The 19,721-nt window shown below is 35.7% G+C and overlaps 1 protein-coding gene and 2 long non-coding RNA genes across 11 annotated transcripts in view; 1 reads left to right on the top strand and 2 right to left on the bottom strand.

Annotated features, from left to right (window-relative positions):
• Positions 1-438: 438 nt before the first annotated feature.
• LOC147798621 (uncharacterized) lies at positions 439-1,129 on the bottom strand. Its single transcript, XR_015425849.1, has 2 exons — positions 1,026-1,129; positions 439-820 (listed from the first exon to the last, which is right to left on the bottom strand). It is a non-coding gene; the product is annotated as an uncharacterized LOC147798621 (long non-coding RNA).
• Positions 827-6,552, top strand: LOC147798620 (uncharacterized). The gene is made up of 2 exons (XR_015425848.1): positions 827-1,060; positions 1,121-6,552. It is a non-coding gene; the product is annotated as an uncharacterized LOC147798620 (long non-coding RNA).
• Positions 6,553-9,204: 2,652 nt separating this feature from the next.
• Positions 9,205-19,721, bottom strand: part of LOC110990573 (uncharacterized) — a 43,709-nt gene continuing 33,192 nt past the window's right edge. For 3 of the 9 annotated variants that reach the window (XR_015425838.1, XR_015425835.1, XR_015425846.1), the window contains 5 exons: positions 15,886-15,996; positions 14,912-15,306; positions 14,078-14,193; positions 13,514-13,589; positions 9,205-13,064 (listed from right to left, as the gene is read on the bottom strand). The gene's annotated coding sequence lies outside the window, so the exon portion shown is untranslated. Of the gene's footprint in view, positions 13,065-13,489; positions 13,590-14,072; positions 14,194-14,911; positions 15,307-15,885; positions 15,997-19,721 lie in introns of all 9 variants that reach the window. The other 6 variants (XR_015425837.1, XR_015425836.1, XR_015425841.1 and 3 more) reach the window with 6 other exon arrangements.

The raw sequence follows: 19,721 nt of genomic DNA, 5'->3' as shown, positions 1-19,721 counted from the left end.
CCTTTGTCCTTTGTCCTTTGTCCTTTGTCCTTTGTCCTTTGTCCTTTGTCCTTTGTCCTTTGTCCTTTGTCCTTTGTCCTTTGTCCTTTGTCCTTTGTCCTTTGTCCTTTGTCCTTTGTCCTTTGTCCTTTGTCCTTTGTCCTTTGTCCTTTGTCCTTTGTCCTTTGTCCTTTGTCCTTTGTCCTTTGTCCTTTGTCCTTTGTCCTTTGTCCTTTGTCCTTTGTCCTTTGTCCTTTGTCCTTTGTCCTTTGTCCTTTGTCACCTACCTTTTATTTCTAAGTTGTGAATAAATGCACACAAAATAACCAGATCTGCTCATTTATTATTCTTCTTGCAATTGTCAACTTAAATAAAGTTTCTAGAATTGTAATATGTATTGTTTAGCTTCTATTAATTTGTGAATAAATGCCACACAGAATAATCACATCTCATTTATTATTCCTCTTGCAATTACCAACTTAAATAAAGTTTCTAGACTTGTAACAAATTGTAATATGTATTGTTTAGCTTCTATTAATTTGTGAATAAATGCCACAGAAATTAAATTATCAAATCTGCTCGTTTATTATTCCTCTTCCAATCATCTTCAACTTAAAATAAAGTTTGTATACTTTAAACATTGTGTTGCAATTCACTTTTTTTAGAACATGGGAGTTTTAAATGCAAGGTTGCCACTAATTCTTTTTACACGGGGTTTAAAAAAATTTTAGAAGCAATTGTTCTTGCAGTTTTACTCTTAAAACATGGAGTTAGGAACAATTTCCGGCATTTTATCTACTACCTTTTAAATCGCAAGGTTGGAAAAGTTGCAAACAGGTCACTTTATTTAGAACATGGGGGTTAGAGAACAAATTTAATGTCAATTTTTAAATGCGAAGTTGCAAACAAGTCACTTTATTTAGAACATGGGGGTTAGAGAACAAATTTAATGTCAATTTTTAAATGCGAAGTTGCAAACAAGTCACTTTTTTAATTAAACATTGGGGTTAGAACAATTTTTAAATGAGAAGTTGCAAACAAGTCACTTTTTTTAGAACATGGGGGTTAGAACAAATTTAATGTCAATTTTTAAATGCGAAGTTGCAAACAATTCACTTTTTTAATTAAACATTGGGGTTAGAACAATTTTTAAATGCGAAGTTGCAAACAATTCACTTTTTTAATCAAACATTGGGTTTAGAACAATTTTAGAAGCAATTATTCATGCAGTTTTACTCTTAAAACATGTGGTAAAGAACAATTTCCGCCATTTTATCTACTACCTTTTAAAACGAGAGATTAGAACAATTTTAAATGAAAAGTTGCAAACAGGTCACTTTTTTTAGAACATGGGGGTTAGAACAAATTTAATGTCAATTTTTAAATGCTAAGTTGCAAACAATTCACTTTTTAAATTAAACATTGGGGTTAGAACAATTTTAGCAAATATACTTGTAATTTTACTTTTTTAAAACATAGTTATTCACATTTTTTACAACATGGGGGTTAGAACAATTTTAGAATCAATTATTCTTGCAATTTTACTCTTAAAACATGGGGTTAGGAACAATTTCCGCCATTTTATCTACTACCTTTTAAAATGAGAGGTTAAAACAATTTTAAATGAAAAGTTGCAAACAGGTCACTTTTTTTAGAACATGGGGGTTAGAACAAATGTAACGTCAATTTTTAAATGCTAAGTTGCAAACAATTCACTTTTTAAATTAAACATTGGGGTTAGAACAATTTTAGAATCAATTATTCTTGCAATTTTACTCTTAAAACATGGGGTTAGGAACAATTTCGGCCATTTTATCTACTACCTTTTAAAACGAGAGTTTAGAACAATTTTAAATGAAAAGTTGCGAACAGGTCACTTTTTTTTAGAACATGGGGGTTAGAACAAATTTAATGTCAATTTTTAAATGCTAAGTTGCAAACAATTCACTTTTTAAATTAAACTTTGGGGTTAGAACAATTTTAGCAAATATACTTGTAATTTTACTTTTTTAAAACATAGTTATTCACATTTTTTACAACATGGGGGTTAGAACAATTTTAGAATCAATTATTCTTGCAATTTTACTCTTAAAACATGGGGTTAGGAACAATTTCCGCCATTTTATCTACTACCTTTTAAAATGAGAGGTTAGAACAATTTTAAATGAAAAGTTGCAAACAGGTCACTTTTTTTAGAACATGGGGGTTAGAACAAATTTAATGTCAATTTTTAAATGCCAAGTTGCAAACAATTCACTTTTTAAATTAAACATTGGGGTTAGAACAATTTTAGCAAATATACTTGTAATTTTACTTTTTTAAAACATAGTTATTCACATTTTTTACAACATGGGGGTTAGAATAATTTTAGAAGCAATTATTCTTGCAATTTTATTCTAAAAACATGAGTTTTAGGAGCAATTACTTCTGTTACATGGAATCAGAAACAATTTCCACCATTTTTTCTGCAGCATTTTAAAACTTACCGTAACAAACAATTTTAATGGCAAATTTTGAATGCGAATTTGCAAACAACTCACTTTTAGATCATGGGGGGTTAAAAATAATTTTAATGGCAATTTTTAATTGCGCAGCTGCGAACAATTTATGTTTCTAACATTGGGGTTAGAGCAATTTTAGCATCAATTATTCTTGTAATTTTATTCTTTCAAACCGCAAGACATTAGAACAGTTTTAATGGCAATTTTTAATTGGGAGGTTGCAAACAATTCACTTTTTATAGAATATGGGGGTTAGAACAATTTTAGCAGCAATTATACTTGTAATTTTACTTTTTTAAAACATAGTTATTCACATTTTTTACAACATGGGGGTTAGAATAATTTTAGAAGCAATTATTCTTGCAATTTTATTCTTAAAACACGAGTTTTAGCAACAATTACTCCAGTTACATGCAATCAGAAACAATTTCCGCCATTTTTTCTGCAACATTTTAAAACGTGGGGTAACGAAGAAGTTTAACGGCAAATTTTAAATGCGAATTTGCAAAAAAAAATCACTTTTTTAGTTCATGGGGGGTTAGAACAATTTTAGCACCAAATATACTTGTAAGTTTACTTTTTTAAAACATACAGTTAAGAAAATTTTCCGCCAATTTTCTACCACTTTGAGAACATGAGAGATTAAAACAATTTTAATGTCAATATTAAATGCGAGGTTGCAAACAATTCACATTTATTTACAACATGGGGGTTAGAACCATTTTAGATTCAGTTATTCTTGCAATTTTATTCTTTCAAAGCATGAGAGGTTAGAACAATTTTAATGGCAATTTTTAAATGCAAGGTTTCAAACAATTCACTCTTATGGGTTAGAGCAATTTCAGCAACAATTATTCTTGTAATTTAAATTTTTTAAAACATAGTTATTCACATTTTTTACAACATGGGGGTTAGAATAATTTTAGAAGCAATTATTCTTGCAATTTTATTCTAAAAACATGAGTTTTAGGAGCAATTACTTCTGTTACATGGAATCAGAAACAATTTCCACCATTTTTTCTGCAGCATTTTAAAACTTACCGTAACAAACAATTTTAATGGCAAATTTTGAATGCGAATTTGCAAACAACTCACTTTTAGATCATGGGGGGTTAAAAATAATTTTAATGGCAATTTTTAATTGCGCAGCTGCGAACAATTTATGTTTCTAACATTGGGGTTAGAGCAATTTTAGCATCAATTATTCTTGTAATTTTATTCTTTCAAACCGCAAGACATTAGAACAGTTTTAATGGCAATTTTTAATTGGGAGGTTGCAAACAATTCACTTTTTATAGAATATGGGGGTTAGAACAATTTTAGCAGCAATTATACTTGTAATTTTACTTTTTTAAAACATAGTTATTCACATTTTTTACAACATGGGGGTTAGAATAAATTTAGAAGCAATTATTCTTGCAATTTTATTCTTAAAACACGAGTTTTAGCAACAATTACTCCAGTTACATGCAATCAGAAACAATTTCCGCCATTTTTTCTGCAACATTTTAAAACGTGGGGTAACGAAGAAGTTTAACGGCAAATTTTAAATGCGAATTTGCAAAAAAAATCACTTTTTTAGTTCATGGGGGGTTAGAACAATTTTAGCAGCAAATATACTTGTAAGTTTACTTTTTTAAAACATACAGTTAAGAAAATTTTCCGCCAATTTTCTACCACTTTGAGAACATGAGAGATTAAAACAATTTTAATGTCAATATTAAATGCGAGGTTGCAAACAATTCACATTTATTTACAACATGGGGGTTAGAACCATTTTAGATTCAGTTATTCTTGCAATTTTATTCTTTCAAAGCATGAGAGGTTAGAACAATTTTAATGGCAATTTTTAAATGCAAGGTTTCAAACAATTCACTCTTATGGGTTAGAGCAATTTCAGCAACAATTATTCTTGTAATTTAAATTTTTTAAAACATAGTTATTCACATTTTTTACAACATGGGGTTAGAATAATTTTAGAAGCAATTATTCTTGCAATTTTATTCTAAAAACATGAGTTTTAGGAGCAATTACTTCTGTTACATGGAATCAGAAACAATTTCCACCATTTTTTCTGCAGCATTTTAAAACTTACCGTAACAAACAATTTTAATGGCAAATTTTGAATGCGAATTTGCAAACAACTCACTTTTAGATCATGGGGGGTTAAAAATAATTTTAATGGCAATTTTTAATTGCGCAGCTGCGAACAATTTATGTTTCTAACATTGGGGTTAGAGCAATTTTAGCATCAATTATTCTTGTAATTTTATTCTTTCAAACCGCAAGACATTAGAACAGTTTTAATGGCAATTTTTAATTGGGAGGTTGCAAACAATTCACTTTTTATAGAATATGGGGGTTAGAACAATTTTAGCAGCAATTATACTTGTAATTTTACTTTTTTAAAACAGTTATTCACATTTTTTACAACATGGGGGTTAGAATAATTTTAGAAGCAATTATTCTTGCAATTTTATCCTTAAAACACGAGTTTTAGCAACAATTACTCCCGTTACATGCAATCAGAAACAATTTCCGCCATTTTTTCTGCAACATTTTAAAACGTGGGGTAACGAAGAAGTTTAACGGCAAATTTTAAATGCGAATTTGCAAAAAAAATCACTTTTTTAGTTCATGGGGGGTTAGAACAATTTTAGCAGCAAATATACTTGTAAGTTTACTTTTTTAAAACATACAGTTAAAATTTTCCGCCAATTTTCTACCACTTTGAGAACATGAGAGATTAAAACAATTTTAATGTCAATATGCGAGGTTGCAAACAATTCACATTTATTTACAACATGGGGGTTAGAACCATTTTAGATTCAGTTATTCTTGCAATTTTATTCTTTCAAAGCGTGAGAGGTTAGAACAATTTTAATGGCAATTTTTAAATGCAAGGTTTCAAACAATTCACTCTTATGGGTTAGAGCAATTTCAGCAACAATTATTCTTGTAATTTAAATTTTTTAAAACATAGTTATTCACATTTTTTACAACATGGGGTTAGAATAATTTTAGAAGCAATTATTCTTGCAATTTTATTCTTAAAACATGAGTTTTAGCAAAAATTACTCCAGTTACATGCAATCAGAAACAATTTCCGCCATTTTTCTGCAACATTTTAAAATGTGGCGTAATGAAGAATTTTAATGGCAAATTTTAAATGCAAATTTGCAAACAATTCACTTTTTTAGATCATGGGGGGTTAGAACAATTTTAGCAGCAAATATACTTGTAGGTTTACTTTTTTAAAACATACATTTAAGAAAATTTTCCGCCATTTTTCTACCACTTTTAGAACATGAGAGATTAAAACAATTTTAATGTCAATATTAAATGCGAGGTTGCAAACAATTCACATTTTTACAACATGGGGGTTAGAACAAGTTTAGCAGCAAATATACTTGTAAGTTTACTTTTTTAAAACATACATTTAAGAAAATTTTCCGCCATTTTTCTACCACTTTTAGAACATGAGAGATTAAAACAATTTTAATGTCAATATTAAATGCGAGGTTGCAAACAATTCACATTTTTACAACATGGGGGTTAGAACCATTTTAGATTCAGTTATTCTTGCAATTTTATTCTTTCAAAGCATGAGAGGTTAGAACAATTTTAATGGCAATTTTTAAATGCAAGGTTGCAAACAATTCACTTTTTTTTAGAACAGGGGGTTAGAAAAATTTTAGCAGTAATTATACTTGTAATTTTACTTTTTTAAAACATACAGTTAAAGAATACTTTCAGCCATTTTCTACCACTTTTAGAACATGAGAGATTACAACAATTTCACTTTTTTAAACATGTGGGTTAGAACAATTTTAGCAACAATTATGCTTTTAATTTTACTCTTTCAAGACATAAGGGTTAGAACAATTTTAGCCATTTTTAGGAACACTTTTAATAGCATGTTGCATGTCCTCCAAGTAATGCCATTCAATTAGAATCTGTACATTATGGTTTAATTCCAAGTTTAATTAGGGCAGAGAGATCAACATATTTCTACCTGTTTTGTTTTATTTGAAAATACTGAATTTTGAATAAATACCAGAGTAGTTGTGAAGTTCTAGTCAGTTATACTCATTTATTGGGGTTAAAATCATATTAGCAGCAATTATTTTCGCAACTTTAAAATATGTGGTTCTGAACAATTTCAGCCACTTTTTTCTACAACATTTCCAAAATATGGGATAAGGAGCTACTTTAACAATTATGTTTTACCTTGCAACTTGAGATCAATGAGTCTCTACTACTCTATTAGTCTCTACTAGTAGCCTTTTCACTGAAGGAGATTGCAGTCTACACTCTTGTTACAGTGGTGGCCTGGAACGTGGAGACGTGGTGACTGTTTCTATAGCAAAAGCAAACAAGACACACAAAAAAGACAATGAGAATTCTTTACTTTATACAAAATGATGTCATGAAAATGTCCAAATAACATCTCATGAAAATAAAAAAGCAATTCACACAAGAAGCAACAAATTGTTGTCACTGATGCTAGTGAAAAGGCAAAGTGTTTAATACACTGTATGACTTTATTATTGGAAATGCAGGCAAATTTGTTCCTTTCTGTAAATCTAATTGCATTGAAGTGTGAGAGCTTTATCTTAGTGGATCAGTCTTCTAACTTTTTCAGTTTATGCCACGTGGGAAATGCTCAAGATCAAAATTGGCTTTACTCTTCATTAATGAATGGGTTAATTAGCCTAACAAGATGGTTTCTTTTCTTGTACGGAGGCAGCTTGTGCACAAACCCCATGAGACTGGTCTGAAAAATTCCGAGTGTTTTCAAAGTAAAGACTTAGATTTTCCCTAGTCAATTTAACTGTTCCTGACACGTGTTTGCTTTCTTACAGTTAATGAGTCACTGTCCAGAATAATTAATGGCGTCCGCCTGTGGAACTCTTCTGAAGAAAATTTAACAAGGTGTTTCACAGAAAAGATCTTGGATTGCAAAAACGAATGAATCTGCTCGGAGTTCTAGTCATTCAAAGGCAACAATAAATTTGTCTCACAGCAAAAAGTGCGAAAAATGCCGTTTCTTTTTAGGGATTTTTTCTTCCAATCACATTTTCACTGTTTCGTTAACCCGAGATCGGGGGCATAACCTAACATTACTTGACGAAATCTTATTTTCCAGTCATATTTTAACCTCGACACGTTTTTCAAGAGCCTTTAGTGCCAACTACATTCCATACTAAATTCCAAAACAAAGTATATTGTTTGTCTGTTCAGAATACTAACTTATTTTCCCATGCTGGTAAGAGGTTACTCTGTTAAGTATCCGATACAATGCACTTCAGGTCCAAGAAAACGGCTATCAGGGCCTCAGCTTGCATACATAAAATAAGCTCGGTTACGTCAATTACGGGAATAGACCACAATCAACTTCATTTTGTGTTAAGGCGCTGAGCGAGTAAAATACAGCACTACTCGTGTTCGTGTTCCACAAATTAATTGCAACTTGATAACGCCCGGTCGCATTTTTGCTTTAACTTCGACAAATGGAGTAAAAAAGAAAGTAAACGGACCAGGCCTACATTGAGGAAGATGGCTTAAAAGGCTACAAAATGCGTTTTCACATTTGATACTTACAATCATTACACCTCTCTCGTTGAAACTGTTGAAAGTGACACGTTTTGGATGCTCTCGCGGGAGATGTTTCGTGACGCAAGGTCAGAGCAGCAAGTGACGAAATGTTGCAAGCTTCCTCGGCGAAATGCGCATGTCCGGTTACCACGTGCAGGCAAAGGAATTTCAAAATTTGCATAAATGCCCGCCCTACAAAACACATTCTACTCGTATATCGCATGATGCCTTTACAAATCACAACTGGACCAAATGCGGCGATTGGACGCAACAAATAATTGGAACAGCGTCAAAGAAAATCGTGCGTAACAAATGCTATTCATTCTTAAGTTCGTCTAGGGGAACGTTGAGAGAACGTATCAAAGACTAGCGTGAAGTATGCGCGTTCTTTTATTGCCGAAGTGGGGCTTTAAATCAAACAAGCCTTTTGTTAGTTCTTTTAATTCAATTTGAATTCTCCACACTAAAGACACTGCTGCTATTACTCTTGATTCGGGCAAGCTTTTGTTAGTTACATGAGAGACCCCTTGCACCAATACACTGTTTTCAATGGATAAGAAGGGCACAAATTTAAGGACTCTACATTTCAGAGACGGAGGTCGCTACGCAAAAGCTTGCCCCGAATCACGAGGTATAGCACAGTATCTTAAGTCTAGGGAATTTGAATTATGTTGATGTGCAATCAGATGACTCACTGTACCAGATTTTAATCAAATTAAACTCTTAAATGATCTTTCTCGAACTCCTTGGTACTTTTAAAGGCATCCAATAAAAGAAGCACTTGGTGAAGCCAACAGTCGCCTATAAACGTTTATATGTGATATAAATAAATATACATGGGATTTTACCTACAGTGGAATTATCCTACCGAAAAAAGTGAACACAGTAAACCTCTCTCTTTCCTAATATTATGAAACTAGGTTCTTCAAGATCCTGATTGAGACACTTCAAGAGAAAAAGCAAAAACTGCTTGAACGTTTTGGGAAAGTAAAAGAACTGCTTCTTTTGTGATTATTTTGTAAACACCAGCGAATAATTAAAAAAAAACACCAAAAAACCAAAAAAAAAAACGAAATAGGCAAATTCAAATATATCAAATTAAAAATCAACAGACAGCACACACACCTGACAGAGATTACAGTTAGAATACCTTTTATTGACATATTCTTCATGAAATATGTTGCCGGTGTGGGTCAAGGGCAAGTCAATGAAATAAAAAAGAACAAGACAGAAAATAAAACAACTTATTATAGACCTACCAAAGGTGAGGGCGGAGGAGAAAGAGGCATTTTACTGATTGAGAGAAAAACATTGGGGGTCCGTTTTATTTTCCTTCCTTCTAATAGTATATTTTAGAAAGGCCATTGAACATTGCGTGACAAAAAATAAAAATTTTATGGGTCCACCCCTCCCCCCCATAAAAACCCAAAAATTAACTGTCCCCCTTTCAAAAAAAGGTGTGCCCCAAATCTGCCCATACCCAAAGTTTACGTTTCCAGCTCCTTCTTGTGCATACTTTCCGAAGATGTACACAAAATATACATGCAGCTAGATGTTAACAGAACGTGCATTTGGTGCTGGTAAATAAACTCCACCATTTATTTGTGCAAAATAATACTGTGTATCGAAATAAAGGTTTCACAACCTTAAGTTTGTTACATGTACTCCTAATTAAACTGTGTGCTGCATAAAATACAAGCTTAACAAAGGATAAGGAAAGACCCATCACCAGTTAGTTTAAAAAATCATTAGACAGAATGTATGTAAAAATAAATGCAATCCAGTATAACTCATTAGTACATCAAAAGTATGAAGCCAAACACTGTATGGTTGCATCTGAAAGGATACCGCTAATGTATAAGTTTCCGGGTGATGCCTGACTTGCATATCTGCCATTATGGATGACTGAGCAACATAGTTTTACAGATTAATACGTAAAAACCATCCTTTTCTCTAATTGGGCTGGTGGTTCTCTGAGCTTTCTACACGTTCTGGCACTGGATTTGTGATTACAATTAACAGGCTTTCTTTGGATTTAACTATTTTTCAGAAAAAAGGATAATGATTCACCTCTTTATTCAGCAACACCTTCAACATGTCTATTATCCCCATTTACAATAAACTTCACAGCAATGGTGCATTTCTTGGACTGCTTATCACACCACTGCTGGGTTGTTACACAAGACCTTGATTTTTATTTAGAATACGGAATCACAACACAACATCATGAAGTTCATATACATAAATAAAAGGAAATAATCACTGGGTATGAGACCAGATGACCCAGGAGGCCATTCCACAGCATCATTGAGGGGAAATCACTCTGCCTTCTTTGGACTGCGATAAGACAATGACCTGAGGCACTGTCCTGTAACCGACACAGATGTCTCAAGACATCATGGCCCAGTTGTACAAGTTGCTTGAGCTTAAGCACATGAGGGAACATTTTATGTGCTTTTCATAGCTACAATATGCAGCACGTTGATAAACGTTCCTGGTTTTGCCACATTTTTACCAGTATAACTGGTACTGCAATATTTTCAGCAATTTTCCCACCCATGCACTTGCTTTTTTACGCATGAACATTTGTGCAAGAAACCAATGATGATGAAACATCAATGAAACAGAGTCCTTGGCTCTGACTCACTAGAAGCCATACTGGCTGCACATCTTCCCTGCCACTTAGAGGTAACTTTGTTGCCATCAAAGATTATACCTCTCCAAAATGGTAGGCCTGCCTTATAACATAAACAATTTCTCATGTGAATGGAGTATAACACACGTCAAATTTTGAAGTGTGAGATATCCAGTTCGATCCCTGGAATTGCTGTGAGTATGTTGTTCCTTTTTTCTGATTTTGGCTCAAGAGAAAACCTTTCAAAAGGGAAAGAAAGTCAGAAATTTCACTGCCCACAATAATTCATCATTTTGTTTCCATTCACGGGTCCAGACGATAATTGTTATAAGGGAAAGGAAGGCTCCAACTTCATAAGTCTGGTTTCAACCCCCCCCAAACATGGGAACACAATGCCAATATCATAGTGACCTGCTATTCTGCACAATGGCAAGAGCATGATGGATGTCAGTACAAAATATCCTAAGGATAAATGCACGCTTTACCCAGTGATACCTGCATGGGTTATTCACTGATGATTATGAATGAGGTCTCAATTCATGCAAAAAACATGCTGGACTTGTGTAATTTGGAGACAAGGGTGCACTTTCAAGAGACACAATATCCATGCAGTTTGAAGCAATTTCGCCACACAGGACTTGTGTTTTTAGTGCTTGTGTGAAAGGACATTCAACCACTTCCTGCGGGGACTCCGGAATCGGAGATGTATGGTTTATATGTGTGGCTGGGGTCTCCGAACTCGGACAAATAAAACAGGGCCCTGTAACAAAAGACCGTACTCTGAACAAAAGACCAGGCTGCTGGGAATTATCGATGGTGATAATCCAGCCTTGTTTTGAAACCGTATACCAGGGTTTGGGGCATTGAGAGCGAGCGGATTACCACCGGGGACAAAAGCGCTCCACCACCGCAGCGAAGAGCCACACAGCACCGCTGCACGCTAATCTGGCCCCTACTGAAAAGAGGTCAGCAGTGCACTGAGCCACGTTCGTGAAAAAAGCAAGTTACATAACACTGCACAATCTCGGCTCTTTTTACAAGGCTGCAGGCCTGGCTGCCTAAAGATTACTTCGTGCGGCTATAAACGACCATTAAATGAAATGATGAATTTTGAAGGATTTTGAAAATGGAAAAAATGATAGTCATGCCAGCCCAGCATCATCAACATTGAAAAATGCCCCGGCATGAAGTGGTTAATCAGTTTTTAAAAGAGATGAATGAAGATAAAATGTGACCAAAATTACAAGACTCAAGCGATGGCGAGCACCCCATATCAGCACCCTCCACATCGGAAGCACCATCACACTGATTAGGCTACTGGGTTGCATTCCCAGGGCAGGCTTCAGGTAACCTGACAATTCCCAAAGATTACTGTTGTATCAACCTAGAAAAACACAAGTGAAAAGAAGCAAATGTCAGATGCTAGGAAGGTAATGAAACAAGGCTACTGCTGTGGCTGTTTAATGCAGTGTGTCAATGGCAAGAATGAAAGCCATAGCCACTCAGCATTTGATTCTGACACAAGCTAAGACTTACCCTTTTCATACAGGATTGTCTCAGTCCAAACGCTGCATAGTATCTTTGATAAGTGACAATAGATTGCCTTTGATAAAACCTTGACCCAAAAATATGTAAGATTTGCTTAATTTTCTTTATGACTGGGAGAATGTGGCTCAAAATTCATAGCATCAGGTCCTTTTATTTTCCTTTCAAACAAATATTGACTGCTTTGAATGGTGCATTATAACTAACCTCTCCTGGTGATCCATCGAACATTTGATTTTCCTGAAGCAAAGCCGAGGAAAACTAGAAAATTCCACAGATCACCAAGAGAGACTAGTTTCTAACACCTCTCCCACAGATTCTCTTTGATGTAATTGATAACTGATTTATTTGATCAATACACAAATAAAAACGATATCAATTTGAAAAAACAATTAGTTGAAAATCTACCAACACTTTTCCAAACTACCTCTTCACAAAATAGTTCAACCAAACTCTTGTTGTGCACGGTCTTTGGGATGCACATAATAAGCAGTGCGCACCTCGATATGAACTGGCACACAATGCCACTGGCAATGAGTATAGTTCTTTGGTAACTGTGGGTATAGCACCTTGGTTGAATCAGGTAGACTTCTTTTGGACTGAAGAAGGCCAGATATAGATAGCAATAAAGTGAAAGCCATGTGACTGGTTCTTGGCCAATCAAGATAGAGAATCTGTGGAGGGTTTTGTCCAACCTTCTGATCGTGGCAAGCATCACCAATTTTTCTCTGCTCAAGTTAGTTCAATATCTATGCTGTGTTTGTCAAAACCACTTCAGGTCAAGGATGACACATATTCGGTCCAACCTATAGAAAAAAGGTAAAGCATATGTATCAATGACACTACTCAGTTCAACTTACAGCTGAACTACTGTAGTTGTCAATGTCAGAAAATTCCTTGGCCCTTTAAAAAAAAGTGCATGATCATTAGTTGTTAGCAAGTAAACTTGATACATGGAACTGAGCCAAAAAGAACATGAGAGGCTTACATTATCTCACAAACTTTGGGAAATGGAAATGTTTTTAGGGTGAGCAAAAAATTCAAATTCTTTGAATACTAAATATTTTCTTTGAGACTGAAATAATTTCAACAGGAGTTTACATTCAGTCACATTGATATTTTGTAAATTCACCATGCAAGGTACTTTGAAAAGGCTGACTTAAAAATAGACTGACAGAAAATTCTGAAGTACAGTCTAAAATTTTTTCAATAAATAAACAATGAAACTCACAAAAAGAACAACAGATCTTCATACCAAGAGTAACAGTCAGAGGTGGTGTCTTGACAACATCCTTGATAACTGCGCATACATCCGGAACCAGCCTAATCTCCTAGAATCAAAGAAGAAGTGAACAAAAAAATTTAGTATTCGGGAAAAAGGATCAGTTTCCAATAATAATAATAAAAATTTCAGTATTCTAATAATCTTTTGACGTCCAACCACTTCCCCTGCAGAAAGTCTGCACAATATGGAGCACCATTGCTGAGTCCAAGGACTTGTCTTTGGTGTTCTGTGACGTGCATAATTATGTGGACACTGTGCTTTGATTGTTACTGGATTAAATATTCAAAAAAGCCTCTCTGAGTGTGCCAAATGCAGGCTCTTCACTACTGAATAAATCACGGGTAATATGTGTGATTTTTCGGATGTATTGTTGGGTGCTCGATTATAAGTGAAAAGTGGAATTAACCAATCTGCAACGTAGGCTCCATACAGTAAAAACAAATCACCTAGTTCCCCAAACCTCTCACAAACCCAGTATCCAAGCATTAAATTTGATATGATTCACTCGGACTTCAAGCATTATCCTTACCATACCCATGAAACTGATGATCAGTTCTTTCAAGGAGCTGCCCTGGAAGAGACAGTGAGATCACTCGTCCATGAAGTCCAAGGCATGCTGTGAAACGTACTGTACAGTCGTGGGTGAGTTTCTGTCCAAACAAAAAAATTCCAATAAGCTTCTTGTCATGGATTGCATCTCACGGACCAAATAAAAGCACAGGCGCAATGAACCTGAATAATCTTCCAACTACTTTTTACAGCTCATTACAACTAAATATTAAGACAAAACCTTACACATTTTACCAATGCAACTTTCAACCGTGTTCAAGTTTGTTTTTTTTGTAAATTTTGTGAGAAGCTGTTGCAAAGTCCATCAAAAACAATAAATGAATCAAGACGTTTAGACTGACATAACTCAACAGCACTTTGATTTTGGCTATGTGTCACATACACCCTTCTTAAGCTCTTTACCACTTGTGGACTGTATAATTTCAGCCAAAAATTTTGACTTTTGAAAAAAAGACAAGATTTAGCGGCCTACATGTACTTTCGATATACATTTATATGTACAGCTAAAGTCGTTGTTGACTTAAGAGTCCTTAGAATAATACAGAGCAACATCACGAGAATGAACACAATAAAACAATATAACAGCATTCATGCAAAATTCCCTGAAGCGATTACCAGTTGCCCACAAATCCATTCCCCGCCCGGCCCACGCAAATGGGGGGCAACCTGCCTCACAATCTTTTCTGAATGACGATTTGGGACAAACATTTCCAATGCAAAAACTCAAGTTATGGTGAAAAGAGGTAACACTGAAATATGTGGATTTTCTTCAAGGTATGATCATCTTTCATATCTCACCTTTAGGGTAGTTTTCAGTTGAAGTCAAATCCCCCAAATGAAAAAAGGTTGGCAAGTTTTCCTTCAGTCATTTCTTCAGTCATGCTAGTATCCCTTTCTAACATGAAGCTTTAATGGATGTGTTGAGAACTATCAATTGAAAGCAAACAAAAACTATGTAATGAAGATTTCTGTAAGATAAGTGGCAAAAATTAATCTACTGGCATACGTACTTTCCACTTTGATTTTTTTACAAGGTAAAAAACTTTACCTTTGTAGTGATAACCAGCAAGCGTTTCCACATCAGCACTGCCCGTACTGCCTCCAGGTACTCGGTGGCTGGTCTACAACAGCCATCCGTTCACGCATTACACATGTGCCCATGAACGACGCAGACCGTGCTGACAGTAGTTCCTCTGAAAGTAAAAATGTCCTTAACTTTCAAGTCATTATTATTCGTCCTCGACATGTTTCTTTTATGTAAAACAAAGTTTCCATGTTTGGTAAATGTACACAAAAAATTCAGGCGCCAAGGAGTATATGTTCAGTATACCCGACTGTTATAGCAGTGTTCATTATACATGTACATGTACTGTACCAACACTGAACTGTATATTTCTTCCTGCAACCTTGTATTCTTCAACACTCAGACACACAACCAAGACGCAATATTTGCAACCAAAAGAGGCCAACAACAGTGGCTAAATGCAAGTTCAACATACACTCTACCTCCACACACTTCTCAGACTTTGTGCGCAGGCACAGATAAAACGTCAGCCAGAGTCGATGAGACGGGGCAAGCGCTGTGGCTTATCCCGTCAGATATGTCTACATATACAGATAGCCTGATCATATTTTCATATTGTCCTCTTACGTGAAGAGATTCAAGACAGTCTGTGTATTTGCACATCCAATCATTTACAGGACAATCTGCAATGCCATTATCCAAGACTTCAGGACATTCAAGCAGAAGACGTAGCCATTGACATCTTTACCTTATGTAGGTCGCTCTGATGCAGCCATTAGGGCAGACGCAGGAGAAACTCAAGTTCTTATCCATGAGGCATGTTCCAGCATTCTGTCAGGGTTGTGCTACACTTAACATGCTGTGGTGAAGGAACACAAGATAATGTGTATTTGAATAGACTCAAGGACTCAAGCACACATTAAATAAAATGTATAAAGAATAAGTCTGAAAAGATAATCTAGTTCATGCCTGAAATGATGGGAGTGTGGAAATGGCTTAGATTATATGAATACACATATGATCCCTCAACTTTTTGTTGTAAACCTCCAATGAATTTTCATTCGGTGTGATCTATGAGATCTTTCAAGACGCTGAAAGTGTTGGTATTTTCGAAATACGTGTACATTCAAGATCATACAAGAAGTCAAAGCTTGTACTGGGTCTGCCCACAGCAAAAAGAGGAAGTTTATTTTATACAAATCATGATTAAGTGAATAGGAATGTTTATACTAAAGAGAGGAGGTTAAAATACAAAATTAATGAATTTGTAATCTGACAAAATCAATAAATTACAGTGATTTTTAAAAGTGTTGTCGACAACTTAGCTCCACAGTTACATCCTCGTAATTACCAGTAACATCAACTACATACATGTAGAACAGTAGGTTTTATTATTCCTTTTGCAAGTTATACTTGACGTCAGTGGACAGAATGATCAACTTTAGTTCTATAGTATGATAGGGGTCCCTGGTATCTACAATCCCGGACAGACTTGTTGGGACACTTGGTAATAGCCATACGCTCTCCAGCCCCCTCCCCAACTCCCCCCGGTCAATGTTGTCCAGCAGGAGTGCAAACTGTGCGCACAGACCCAACATTGAACAGGGGGTCTGGAGGCCTAACGAGATTTGTCCAGGATTGTAGCAGTAGATGATGTGGCAAACTTGTAACTTTGTTGAGATGAAACTTGTTTGATGACCTAGTGCAGTGCTTGCTTAGTTAACCACCAAAAAGCCTAATATACTACGAAAACTACTATGTTTGATTGCTAGATGATAAGCAGAGGTCAGTATACAGTGCTCAAACTCACGGTCTTGAACAAAAAAATCAGGCTGTGTGCATCATGTGTGGTGATGTAACTGCGCACGCACAGAAAGTTTTATTCTACTAATCTTGATTCCAGTCATCCTAAATCTGACAGAATATTACTGCAGAGTTTTAAATCACTCCAAGATACAATGCATTATTCTGGGCAGGCACACGGTTTGTTGCCATGTAGCTTGGAGTGCAGGCGCGTGACCACCTGACTCTTTGCTGGTTGGCTGAAGGCCGATGAAAGTCAAAGCTACAGTGTTAGTATTTACACGCAAGAAAAAGGTTATACATTGTTAGAATTCTGCATTAAAATTAAAAAAACAAACTTTACCGTCCCATAATTCAATATTCCATAATCCGATCTTAACCAAACTTTGCATGTTTTCCTTTCAGACCCTAATTTATCATCACTAAAAATGTGGACGGAACAAATTTTCCTCCTTTTGATAGTTGGAGCATTAGGGGACATTGAAATGTCTCCCTAATGACCGATGTCTCCCTAATGTTGAAAAATTTACCATAAAATGTCTCCCAAGTGACCTATTTGGAAATATAATACTAAAAGGTAAGTAACATTATAGGCCTAAGTATTTTACTTACTTGTAGGCCCTGCCCCTAATCTGAGCATGTCAGGAAGCTTTTTTTAAAACAATTTTGGAGGCCTTGCAGTTACAGCGGGATAAGTCTAGCCAAATTAAAGGTACTCACTCGAACGAATTTAAACACATCAAGTGTAGGCCAAACCAAACAGTAAAAAAATAACATGAATAAATTCAAAACTAAATAATAATAAAAAAGAATAATTTCCAAAAATGAGTCACTTGGGAGACATTCCCTTAAGAACGTGCACAAACTTTACAGTCCCATAATTCAATATTCCCTAATCTAATCTGAACCAAACTTTGTATGTTTTCAATTTAGACCCTAATCTATCATCTCTCAAAATTTGGACGGTGAAATTGGGCCTCCTTCTGGTAGATGGGGCAAAAACCAAAACAAATACGAATTCGGGAAATGGGCTCAACTGTTTATTTATCTGCCCGTTCCAATCATTCAGTTCTATCCAGCAAGGCTTGTCCTAAGTACCAACCCGGCTGTTTTGCTTTATCCAACATTTGTCATAATCATACCCTTTAACCCTAACCCTCCTCAATCCTCCAACAGGTGAAGGATTGAGGAGGGTTAGGGTTAATCATAAGTGATTCTTTGAACGAATATGTCAATACTGAGGACTACGAAATATTTATTGCATGCGTTACAGCCGTCAGATCGCCACGTCTCATAGTATCATTCATGCTATGGATGAGGCCTTAGGCCTAAACATCTACTTCTGGACTGCCTCCTGATACTTCTCCAAACGAAAAGCACCTTGGTTTTCATTTGCCACATTAGTTTCCCCACGCCAACCCTGGCTATCTTATTTCGTTTGCACTGTTGGATATAAATAGCATTTTTGGAATTTCATGATAGCGGGCTCTGGGCATCTGCAGCCTTTATGTCACTTTATTTGGATTCTCTTTTTTTTGATGAATTCAATGGAGCATCACAGCCTACTTATGAGCACTTTAAGGTTCGTGTGCAGCTCGAAGTAGGCTCTCGGAGGCAATGTCCGAATTAAGACCCTTGTCATACCAGAATTCCGCGTCTGAGTTGGAGAATGATGCGACAGTAGCAAATCTGTGTGCCATGGGATTAGTCAGTCACCCTCAAGCAATATGGAAAAAACCTCTGATATAAAAAAATACACACACAAACACAAACACAAAAAAGGAAACTTGTTGATTTCACTCAACGTTGTCTGTCATGCCATCACTCAAGGAAGAACGTTTCACGTGAATGTGTGAGGTTCATGAAACTGGCTTTGGACGCACGCAGCAAGGAATGAGACGTTCCTAGCCAAAGCTCACCTATTTGCACAATTATATCATCATAACGTCAAAGTCACTTGTTCAAAAAGTTGCTTGTAGAGAGATTTAAGGTCCATTTTCCCTTTGGGTTTATTATGATCTTAGTTTTATACAAATTGAAGTGCTTTGCTCATCTATTTTCAAATAATCTCGGGTGCGCCGTATTTTTTTGCTGGGTAGCCGAAAATTGTCAATTTTAATGGCTTCTTATATTTTCAAGATGTATTTTTGCGTTGGGAGATGTTAATTTATATAACGGGTTTTGCCCTTACCCACCGTATATACCGGGTATTAGTAAACACTGTATGCTCAGTGCTTGTCCGAGAGCTTACAAAAAAAGTCACAAGCTTACTCGGGTGGGACTCGAACCCACGACCTCCTGCTTACTAGTGCAGACGTCTTAACCACTCGACCACCAAGCTTGCCGGGGATCGGCTGGCCAGTCCGAGTCAGATGAAGCAGCGGGTACCGCGAACTATTTTCAAGATGTATTTTTGCGTTGGGGAGATGTAAATGGCTTCTTATAGTTATGAAAGGTAGTCCTGAATTTAAGAACTCTCCAAGTTACAGGAACAGTGGTTCCCATGGATAACAAGTTGGTTTCACAAGTTTCTTCTGTTGCGACAATTATTGTCAGTGGGAACTTTTCTCTGTCATTTCACACTTGGCAAGGCCCATCCTAGAACCCATATTGTCTTGTATGCGGTAAATGGCTTGCTAGCGTGCCAATAATTTGGGGAGTCAGGTTAGTGTGGTAGCTCTTTCCTTGCCTTCCACCTCCGCGACCCGAGTCCGAATCCCACCTAGGTCAGCATGTGGATTGAGTTTTCATTTCCTGACACCTTGGGTTTTCTATGGTATT

Source organism: Acanthaster planci, linkage group LG07 (genome assembly GCF_054643075.1).
Source record: "Acanthaster planci isolate LZ-2023a linkage group LG07, COTS_SCS, whole genome shotgun sequence".
NCBI classification, from domain to species: domain Eukaryota; kingdom Metazoa; phylum Echinodermata; class Asteroidea; order Valvatida; family Acanthasteridae; genus Acanthaster; species Acanthaster planci.
This window is presented reverse-complemented; position numbering and strand designations above follow the sequence as displayed.